An 11837-nucleotide genomic window follows, 5' to 3' on the forward strand; every position below is an offset into this window, starting at 1 on the left:
AAATCCATAAACCCATCCGGACTATACAACAGGATAGTCCATCGCCCAAGCCTATAACCCGATTAACCCCCAATCCAGGTGCACGCCGGATTCCGGATTCGATTCAAGTTTACAACTACAACCACATGAAAACTTTACCAACCAGCCGGTTGACACCTTGCTTCAATTCCTTTATATTTATTAATAAAAAATTAAACTCTTATTCTATAATTGTGAAATGTGGATTTTTCACAATCCTCGCAGCTGACACCGAACGGATACGATTTCTCGTCATCAATAAAAAAAGAAGGGATTTTTAGATTACACTTTAATTAAAAATTTTAGCTGTAGACCTAAACAATTTAAAATTGTAAACAGTTCCACCTATAGTACTCATACCCACTCTGAATTGGTATAAAAACGAACTGGTGACCGAACTGGTTAGGGGTCCGATTATCGGTTCAAATAGTCTAACCATTTGATCTGAACAGTCAGCCCATTTTAACAAAAAAATAAAAAAATTTAAAAAATTAGAAAATAGTCAAAACCGTTCAAACGGTTCGAACAATTAACCAGCCAGTTCAACGGTTTATTAACCAAAATCAACGGTTTTGGAGAAAAAACGGTTTTGGAAGAAAACAGAACCGATCAAATGACCGGTTCCCAATTTTTCCGGTCCGGTCCAGTTTTGAAAACGCTGTTGTATGACAGAACTAGAAATTCTGGGAGTGGACTAAACAGTAAAATCCCCCAAAAAAGAATACCATGGCGTCTGTATTATATTGGTGCTACTGATTTTTTTTTATTTCTTTATTTAGGTATATATATTAATATTACTGGAAAATTGTATGCCATCTAACAAACAGATGGTTAATAATAAGTATTAAATTAGAACGTTTTAGAAGTTTAAATACTGGATTGACACGTCTTAACGTTCGGGGACCAAAGCGAGACTAGGTTCCAAGTACGGGATACTAATCTGCAATTTTCACAATAAAAGAAAAGAACAAAAAGAAAAAATTTGGGGGCCATGAACCAACCCCCTTCCACCACCCAATTGAACTGATCATGGCCAGACCCGTTTAAACCATCAGTTGATGATTATTTTGGCTCAGGCTCAGTTTGAAAAGAGTATAAATGCAAATATGTACAGAATAAATACATACAAAATATAAGGTTTTACACTCTACATATTTACATTTGTACTCCTTCCAAACTCAACCTCAAATTAACTCCATACATGTGGCATAGTAAGAAGTAGGGGGTGATTATGGGCCTAGGCCCAGTCTGGGTTTTCCACCTATTATAAGGGCTGTATCCAGAGGCTTGGGCCATGTTGGACCGTGCTTGATCCTGAATCTATATTTTTTATTTAAAATATTACAAATATATTGTATTTTATATTGAATAGCATATAATATGCATATAAATTATTATTTTTTATTAAATAATGTAGAATATTACATACCCAAGCCTGAAATAATCACCCCCTAACAAGAAGTGTAGGGAGAGAAAGAAATATCACTACCCTCTTCTTGAAGGTTTCTCACAGAAAATAATTAATATTACATGGATGACTATTATTAATCTGAAGAGTGACTAATTTATGGTAAGAGCATCATTTTTGTTGAAATATATTATTAATATAAGATTTAACAACCCTCACCAAAAACTATATAAATAAAGACCTTGAACAAGTCACCCCAAAGGAATAAATCTAATTAAGGTTTGATGTAATCTTGATTTGATTGATTATTGAAATAAATTTATTGAACTTTTAAAAATAAAAAGAAAAATCGCCCCAAAGGGACAAATCAAAGTTTCAGAAATTAACTAGCAGAGTTCCTCTGATACATGGGCTGGTGTTAAAAGATGACCAACTTAAGAATTGTGCTGATCAGTCAATGGTCCCACCGTGTGAATTTTGTTAAATGTAGAGACAAGGGTATCAAATAGGATTTGTTAATGTAGGTAGCTAAGATAATCCAATCTTCTTTTTTCTTTTCCTAAATAATTTACATATTTACTGTAAAAAACGACACAACTATAATTTACATTGTTTTTATGTCATGGGTGTAGGTAAATAAGAGAAAAAGAAAAAGAAAACTCTGCACTTTAATCTAGTAAATGTTATCTCTCACATTTCTTTAGAACTGGCACTTACATCTAGTGAAGTGCGTGCAGCATTTCGTGGATAGGGATGGCAATTTTTCCTATTTCCCTAATTTCTGTGGGAATTCGCCCCGAATGAGGTGGGGATGGGGATGATTTTTTCTCCGTAGGGACGGGGATGGAGAAGTTTTCATCCCCGTTAGCGGGGATGGGGCAGGGACGGGGAGAGCACTCCCCACGAGGTGGCTAACCTTGGCACGTACATCTATATATTAATATTTTTAAAAATATGGTTGAATATATTTGAATCTTTTCTAATAGGATTGTAAATATTAGTTATTTTACTTTTATTTTTTAAATAAAATAAAAAACAAAAGTAAAATGGTTAGCATTATAAAAAATCACGGGGAATGGGGATTCCCACGGGGATGGAGGTCCCCGTGGGGATGGGGATGGGGATAACCTTGTCCCTGTTATCGGGGAAGGGGATGGGGACGGGGATGGAGAGATTCTCCCCGTCCCCGCCCCGCCCCGTTGCTAACCTTGTCCCCTTTAGGTTGGAGGTTAATGGTTCAATTGACCGGTTCAGACAAGTCAGATTGTAATACGTTATCAATATATTTATTATTTATATTAGGTGTAATTTATAATTTTATTTCAGTTTTTAATAGAGCTTGGAAAACACACACACACACACACCTATAAATCAGGCCGTGCCCGACTTGGGTTTTCAGGCCTAAGGGCCAGCATGGCATGGCACGACGTGGGCTGTACTGGCATGGGCCCATGGCATGGCATGGCCTAGTCCAGCCCAGACCGTGGCACGACCCATATATATTATATGTATAACAATTATCTAATAATATATAACATAATATATTATATATATATTTTTTTATTTTCAATATTATTTTAAAATTTTATTCCAATTGTATTGTAGTTTTTTAAATTCTAGTTTATTATTGCATATATAAACAATTGTATACATCAAGGTTCATATATAATAAAATTGTAAGATTTTTTCAAATTTTAATCTATTTTGTTAATTTATTTTAAAATTTTCATTATTTTTTTTCAAAATTTTAAAAAAATATATATCACTCATGGCTTGGCCCGGTCCACAGCCCTGCCTGGCCCAAGGCTTGGCCTATTGTTACGGTTCAAAACAGGCTTAGCCTTGCCTACTTTTGGCAGGCTTACGTTAGGAACATGACCGTCATTTTCGCCTGTAAGATTTTTGGGAGAACTAATGTTATCTTCAGGCAGACCACCAAAAGCTTAACGTACTCTTTGAGGAGGGGTAGTTGACCTCCTTGGGTGCCTAACCTTGGCACTCCTAGACCATTATCCCCTTGCGGGGCGGCCCTGGTTAATGGCTAGCATGGCTACCAGGGTTCCTCATGGGCGCACACTTGCTCATGGGGACAGTGTTGGACCGGCACTGCGTTATCATTACTCAAGGGAGGCTTGGCATGCGGGCTTGGCTCTAGCATGACCCTACACCACGCCAACCCCTTGCCCAAGCTGAGTGAGCTATCCCGTTGCCTCTAGCGCACGAGTGTGTTCCGGCCCAAGCGGTTGCCTATCATCATGGCACACAGGTGCCTGTCATCATCGACATTCCGGAGTCCCTTCACATCGGTGCCAAGTCACCTCATCGGCGCATGGTCACCTTGCATTATGGTTGTCCCCCTTTAGCACGTAAGCGGCGCCTCCCATGGACCGGTCTGAGCCAGGAGAGTGCCCTGGCCATTGGACTTGAGGTCATGATCCAGTGCTACTGACTTTGGTGGAGCCATCCCATCGGGCAACTCCTAGCCTCTAAGCGCATAAAGGCTTGTCCTGGCCTACCTTGGCCAGGACGCCGCACGGGTTTCTTCCGCTGTAGAACTACCCCCGTGACACTGTGGCACGACACAGCATAGTCAATGCCTGCCTAGGCCCATGTCAGACGAGACCTCTATCTAAAGGTAATAAACACATGCACAACATGACCTGATTTACACCTTTACATCAAACACAAAGTTATAGCCTTCAAAAATTATACTACATTTTAGTGTATAACCTGTGACCTGATGAGCGGATCAAGTTGGTCAATGGTTCGACTACTCCGATCAACTAGTGTCTTTCCAATCAATAGGTTTTTTTTTTTTTTTGAAAATAAACTGAAATGTACTACACAACGGGGGGTAGTACGTCCCCAAAAGTCAACAGAAGAAATAAGAAGAAGAGAAGGGGGAAGAGATAAGATGCTAAAATCTAGAGAAGAAGAAGAAGAAGAAGAAGAAGAAGAAGAAGAAAAAGAAGAAAAAGCCTCCTGAGCCAGCTAGTCATCCGTTTGATTTTCTTCTCTGTAGACATGTTGATAGTGAAGATCTCCTCTGAACAAATCTCTTTCCGTAAGTAGTTTGAGATAGTACCTTGTAGATTCCAAGGAACATTCACCTTTCTTTTGAGGCAAGAGAAGACAAGAGACTAATCTCCTTCTATGATTATAGGAAACTCCCTATAGTTTGTAGCTTGGACATGGACTTCCTATGCAACCCAAGCTTCAGCCTGGTTAATGGAACAAATACCAAGTTTATATGCTTTGACCACTAACACCTTTACCAAGATGATCCCAAACTATACAGGCCACTGAACATCATCAAAGTTTATTTTGATAAAACCATAATTTGGAACATTCCAACTAATTTATTTCCACCACTTGTGAGATATAGTGAAGGTATTGAATTTATTCCCATAAAAAATTTTCGTAAACATAATTAAAGCTCTATCTAATAATATTGGAATGAGAGTAATATCATCATTAAAAGAATGGGAGTATACCAACTAATTTATTCCCATTAAGAATCAACATTTTATTTTGATAAAGTTGCAGATTTTAGCAAATGGACCCAAAATGGATCGAGGTGACGGACAAATCCCCTTTTAATTTAATTAAAGTCTCCGTCTACCCGACCAACTCGTTATTTCTTCTTCCTTTTCTCTCTCCTTTTTTTAAAAAAAGCCAACAGACAAAAGCTTTTCATTCATAAAATAACATTACATCTAGTAAACACCAGATTCCTATAAAATCAGGGGGCTAGACTAAGTCATGGATTTGTTATGCATCAACTCGTTACTTCAAATATATGTATTTTCATGATTAAAAAATTAAGTTTATTTTAAACACAGCTCTACCTTATCTAGATTCCACAACCATCTCTCTCAACTGATCATTACTTATGTCCTCGTTTAGTCATATCAACGCATTATTTTAAATATGTATAAACTGTACCCCTCTCTTTCTCTCTCATTTGTATAAGTCAAAAGAAAAAAATAGTTGAGTTATAGATTATTTCTAATTTTCTATCGCCCCTAGGGTTTTCGTTAAAACCCCCAATTTTAAGCTTTGTGCTTTGAGGTTTAAAAGCATGTTTTGAAAACCGTATTGGACCAGATGGTCGGACAAATTGACCCAGGAATCGATTAGGTAATCTGTTCTGTTTTACTTTAAAATTGTTTTAGGCAAAAAAATTATTGATTTTATCAGCAACCCACTAGCTTGAGTGGTCAAACTATTAACTATCGATTCCGACAGTAATTTTTGACCATTTTTTACCTACTCTCAAATCCTTTATTGGCTTATGTTTCTATCTCACAGCGCAAAGCTCAAAAGCAGAAGCTTATCCAGAGTCTTACTTACCCCTCAGTTTTGGGTTTAGTTAATAAGGGTTCCGTTTGGTTTGTGGTCGGAATCAAAGCCGAAATTTCCTGAAATTAGAATCAAAATGACCTATATATTGCACCAGTGTAGATGGAGAAGGAGCTTGAAAATAGGGTTTGGGAGAATCCCTTTTTATTGTCAGTTGGAAATTTGAACGGGATTCTCATTCATCTAGGGGAGGGAAACCAGTATAATGGGTATTCTCCAAAATGGAAGAATGCCATTTTTACTTACCAGGAATAATGAAAATCAGATTCTAATTCCACCCAACCAAACGACATGGACCTTTCAATTTTCAATTCTATAACCCCATTTCTGCAAACCAAATGGAGCCTTCCACCCTTCCACTTTCAATTCTATTAAGACTTTGAAAAGTCTATTAACCCTCTTATGACACATTTTTATATATCACAGACAAAAAACGTTTGCCTTCATCTCTGCTTGTTTGAAGTGAAATTATTTTTATCATAAAGTTAAGGTGGGATTGAAAAGCTGAAAATTAAAGTAATTACTTGTATAGAATAAAAAATATCCGCCAATTTAAGTCAAGCACGTTTATATTAAAAAAAAACGAATTTTTGATGGGTACAACCACCAAGCCACCGAGTCCTCATCAAAATCATCAACATGTCAGCAAGTTACTGTCGCGTGCTAGAGTAATCACGAAACTAGGGAGGTTGATGAAGCGAAAAAATATATTTATATTAAGAGGTATATTGGCATTGGTGAAAATTATAAATTCTGAATTTTGAACACTATCAAATATCCATTTTGATTCCATATATGAGAGTTTTTATTTATCTTTTTTAGGATTTTTTTGAAAAACAAAAATATATATGATTGCATTTTAAGAAATAAGACAATAGATAAAAGAAAACCAACAACTAATTTTTTCTTAAAGTTGAAAGATTTGTTTTAATAGATAAGAGTTAATAGGAAATGGAATAGGCATTTAGAGTGTGATTTGAGCTTCCCGTACACAAAACAGGTCCATCTCTCTTTTCTTGAATCTCTTATTTCCTTCCATCAGAGTTCAAAATAAGATCATGGCGGAAATGGGAGAACCAATCCTGTCGGCCTTTTTCAAGGTACTGTTTGATAAGTTGGATAGCGCAATCATCAAAGATTCTTCGTCCAACTGGGGAATTGATGGAGATCTCGCAGAGCTAGAAGAAACATTGCTGATGATCGAGGCTGTGCTCATGGTTAAAGGAACTCAATGATGTGGCTTACGATGCGGAAGACACATTGGAGGAGTATGCAGTCTATGTTAAAGAATACCAGGTGCGCCGCTCCATCTCCCCTGAAATGAAAAATGAGATAAAATCTAAGATAAAGAAGATCAAAGAAAGGCTACAGAAACTCAAAAGGCGAATAAGTGTACTAGGATTGAAAAGGGTCTATGTAGAAGGGACTATGAGCAATGAAATCATAAAGAGGCCTTCAACAAGTTCCATTTTGGATGAATCTTGCTTTTTTGGTCGAGAGACTGATAAGAACAATATAATTACCAAACTGTTGACTTGGGGTGGTCTAGGTGCTGAAAAAAATTATGGAGTGATTCCCATAGTTGGTATGGGTGGGCTGGGCAAAACTGCGCTTGCTCAATCTGTATACAATGATGAAAAAGTAAAGGGACATTTCGACCTCAAAGCATGGGTCTGTGTCTCAGAAAAAGTTGATACTGCCAAGATAACAAAAGCTATTCTTGAATCTGCCACCACGAATGTTGTTCCACTCACCGACCTAGATCCACTCCAATGCAATCTTACAGAGAGGTTGCACAGGAAGAAATTTTTAATTGTTCTGGATGATGTTTGGAACGAGAAATTGGAGGACTGGGAACAACTACGAAAACCATTTCAGTCTGGGGAAAAAGGAAGTAGAGTGATAGTCACCACTCGAAGTAAAAAAGTTTCATCAATCATGGGTACCCTTCCTGCCCACCGTCTAGGTGGCTTAGAAGATGATTGGTGCTGGTCAATACTGAGGCACCAGGCATCTGTAGATGATGTTGTCTTGGAAACAAATCCAAAAATAGAAAAAATTGGCAGAAAAATTGTTGAAAAATGTAAGGGTGTGCCTCTTGCAGTAAAGACTCTGGGAGGCTTCTTGCATTCTAAAACTAAAGAGCAGGAGTGGGAGAATGTGTTGACTAGTGAAATATGGGAACTAGAAGATACGGATGGTATAGTGCCATCTCTGAGATTGAGTTACCAACGTCTCCCGGCGCATCTGAAGCGCTGCTTCTCTTATTGCTCCATTTTCCCCAAAGATTACATATTTAGTAAGGAGGAGGAGTTAGTTCTTTTATGGATGGGGGAAGGATTTATACATCCCGAGGGGAATAAGCAAATTGAAGCCATAGGAAGTGAGTATTTTGAAGAGCTATGTTTCAGGTCATTTTTCAATCCAATAAGTCAATACGGTAGAGGATTTGTGATGCATGACCTTACTCATGATTTAGCACAATTTATTTCAAAGGATATATGCTTTTTATTAACAGAAGCGTTCATTAATCAAGGTGATAACTCGTCCAGGTATACAAATAATATAAAAGCTCGTCATTTGTCATTATTTCATACAAGGACAATAGATGATAATGCCTTGGACCAATTAATCAAGAGTAAGAGTAGTTCACGTACATTTCTGTTGTTTGGTTATATAAGTTTCAGTCAGTACGAATACAATATTCGTATTCCAAGCCTTGTAGCAAAGCTTGATAATTTATTCGATACATGGAGTTGCTTACGTGTGTTGAACTTGCGCTATCTTGACCTGGAACACAATGGGTTGCCAGAATCTATTGGTAACTTAAAACTACTAACATACCTCGACCTATCCTATACTAAGATTATAAGGCTACCAGAATCAGTTTGTAGCCTCTACCATTTACAAACATTGCTACTTGAGGGATTGAATGATTATATGAAGGAGTTACCTGAAAATATAAGCAGCAGCCTTGTTAAACTTCGACTTGTGAAGATTGATAAGTACAAGTGTAGAATTCAGGTTGAAGATGATCGGAAGTTATACGGTAAGTGCGTCGGGCTAGTGCATCTTATCGTGTCAGGGTTAGAGAATTTTGCCATTGTCAACGACATCCCAAATTCCATTTTCAATAACAACAATCAAGTCTTTTCCAAGTTAGCATTTGAATGGGATAACATCAACAATATTGGTGTTGGAGAGAGAGCAGCAGCTATGGCCCAACAAGTAATTGAGCGTCTTCGTCCACCAAGAATTGATAATAAGAGACTTGAACTCACAATCAAGGGGTATTATGGTGGAAGATTCCCTCCTTGGATGGTAGAGATGCCCAATCTAACAGAGTTGGAATTGAAAGGATGTAAATCATGTAAAGTTATCCCATTCAGTCAACTTGGAGCTCTACCCATGCTTAAGATTTTGACGATAGGTGAAATGGATAATTGGGAAGGAGAATGGTCATCACCAGCACCACAATTTCCTCGTCCATGGTCACTTTATAAATACCGTTGTTTTCCTAGTCTATTGTCACTTCATATATACAGGTGTCCCAAACTAAAAGCATTTTCAAGTTTCCTTCCCCTTCCTTACTTGCAGTCTCTGCGGATAGAACATTGTGAAGGACTGGAATCCCTACCTAAAGTTGAAGCTGAAGGGATGTCCATCATTTTCCCATCTCTTAAATGGTTAAGCATCGTAGGATGTCCTCGTCTAATGGCCTTCTCAAATGGGGGGTTGCCAATCCAACTACAGCGACTTGAGATCAGTGGATGCGGTGAGGATGAAAGGGGACTCCTCCCCTACCTAAGGATGTTGCCTTACAAAACCTTACATCTCTTCAAACATTAATCATCTGGGATTGTACCGGTCTCAAATCCTTCCCAGAAGACGACGATGATTGGCAGCTGCCAACATCTCTTCAACAACTGGAACTCAATAATCTTCAGAGTCTCGAATTCCTACCATCATCCATGTGGTTTAATAGGCTCACTGCTCTTACATCATTGAATATTAATAATGCTCCAAGGCTCGAGTCATTTCCAGAAGGGGGACTCCCCTCCCAACTTCAGACTTTAGAAATCACGCATTGTCCTCTTTTACGAAAATCCTGTGAAGAGAATGGAGGGAGAGATTGGTCCATGATAGCCCACATCCCCAGAAAGTTGATCTTTTGACAAAGGATGCAAACAAGTTGTTGAATCCTAGTCTCTAATGAAGCCGGATACAAAATTATTATGGGTGCAATAACAGCATTGCCCGCTCCCCAAAGGCCTTTTGTATTTTGTCTTGGGCTGAACCTCCTTTTTCAAAAGCACACAACTGTAAACTTCATGATGATGCTGGGACTTCTAACTTCTACAAAACAGGGGAGTCTTGTTCGCTTCCATCAAGGCAGTAATCAGGTTTTTCACCTTCTTATTTCTCTCTTTTAAACGATAAATGGATTATTCTTGCTCGATTTGCATTTTTATTTGAACAAAAGGCATTCATTTGAAGGTTTAGATTTTTTTTTTTTTTTTACTTTTTATGTCAAGAAAAACTTCATTTGTTCCTGCATTTCCCTTTTTTCCTTAGAAAACAAATCGATCCTTAATATATATTCTACTGCATTTCTATCATTCTATAACATGGTTGAAAAATTAAATGTTTTTCATTGAAAGGCAAGGGGGCTTTTCTTCTTCCAGTACAAATCATCAATGAGAATAACATGATCAATCTCTTGGTATACCTTCGTGGATGAAATTAAAACTGAATAAAAGGTTTTGTAGTGCATAACAATTACTTTAAGGATTGTGAATCTGGTTCGTTTTACTATTTTTGTTTTTACTTTGAAAATTGTGTTGTCTCATTTGCACTTTCGCATTATTATCCGTGGTTCTTCCAATTCATAATTCTCAGTTTCTCACTACTTTTCTTATCTCCATGACAGGTTTTCATATATGAAGCAATGCTTCTGGTAGTGGTTAAATGAGCATTTTCTTCCAGTCTGTTGTATCTTATTTCTGAGCTCTACTTTAGTAATTTAGTAGCATCAGCTCTTACCTCGTTCCAACCTCAATCTGTTGACCCATTGCTTGCCGGAGAAAAAAACGAACATTCTGGTGACATATTGCTTAAGGTGATTCTCTGCTAGAAATATTGAATTTTTGTTAGAAAACCAGTAGCTTATTTATTTGTTTACTTTTTTGAAACCACTAACTATATTTTTCCCATCTTAGAGTAATATATCCAACTATCTACAAGACATTGCAAAACAGTGAGAGTTCTTTATAATCTCTAGCAAACTCCTAGAGGTTACACTAACAAGATGATTTCAAAAGTAGTAAAAAATGTTGTTGTTCTTAGATGTTTTAATGGATCCAAGTCATCCACCACTGCCTTATTGTGAGATCACCCAAGAGATGCTCTTGTATTGAGGCTTGTATAGAGGCAACCGTATGCATAGCTTATATATAAAGAGCTATGCATATTGTGTGAAATCAAATTAAATTGTAGAGCGCTATTGTATAGAAAAGATGGTGATCATTGAGAACTAACTAGTTGTTGATTCAAAATAATTTTTCTTAGCACACTATTCTGTATGGATAAATCAGGTTCAAGAGAAGAGAGGATTTAATGCTGCAAAAGGGTTTCAACTTTGAGAAGGATTTAAAGCATTGTTTGTTGGCAAATGTCTATTTGCAGACCGTTGGCCCCGGTAGCTTACTTTAAGGACATGCTGGAGACAAACATAGATTGGCAACCAGTCTTCAGCATCCTAAAACACCATTGTAAGTAAGTTGTTTGTTAATTTTATTGTATACATTTAAATGCTGCAGAATCATAAAAGCCATACAAATCAATTATATATGCAATAAAGCTTGTTTTTACCAACTGTCGGCTGGCTCATCTGTGTGTTAGCTGGTTTGTTCCAGCATTGAGCACAATCCAATCCCGCAACCAGCACTTTGGGGAAAAGGGGTAAAGGGGAAGTTATTAATGGTGATTAAAAAAAAAAAACCCTTGTTTTTAATGAGTAAAAAATGACAATGAAAAAAAAAAGGTCGAG

At 37.4% G+C, this 11837-nt stretch overlaps 1 pseudogene; it reads left to right on the top strand.

Moving 5' to 3' along the window:
• The first annotated feature begins 6786 nt into the window (after window positions 1–6786).
• Window positions 6787–10150, top strand: LOC104609217 (putative disease resistance RPP13-like protein 1; annotated as a pseudogene).
• The last annotated feature ends 1687 nt before the right edge of the window (window positions 10151–11837 follow it).

This window comes from Nelumbo nucifera, chromosome 8 (genome assembly GCF_055504915.1).
Source record: "Nelumbo nucifera cultivar China Antique chromosome 8, China Antique-T2T, whole genome shotgun sequence".
Lineage (NCBI taxonomy): Eukaryota > Viridiplantae > Streptophyta > Magnoliopsida > Proteales > Nelumbonaceae > Nelumbo > Nelumbo nucifera.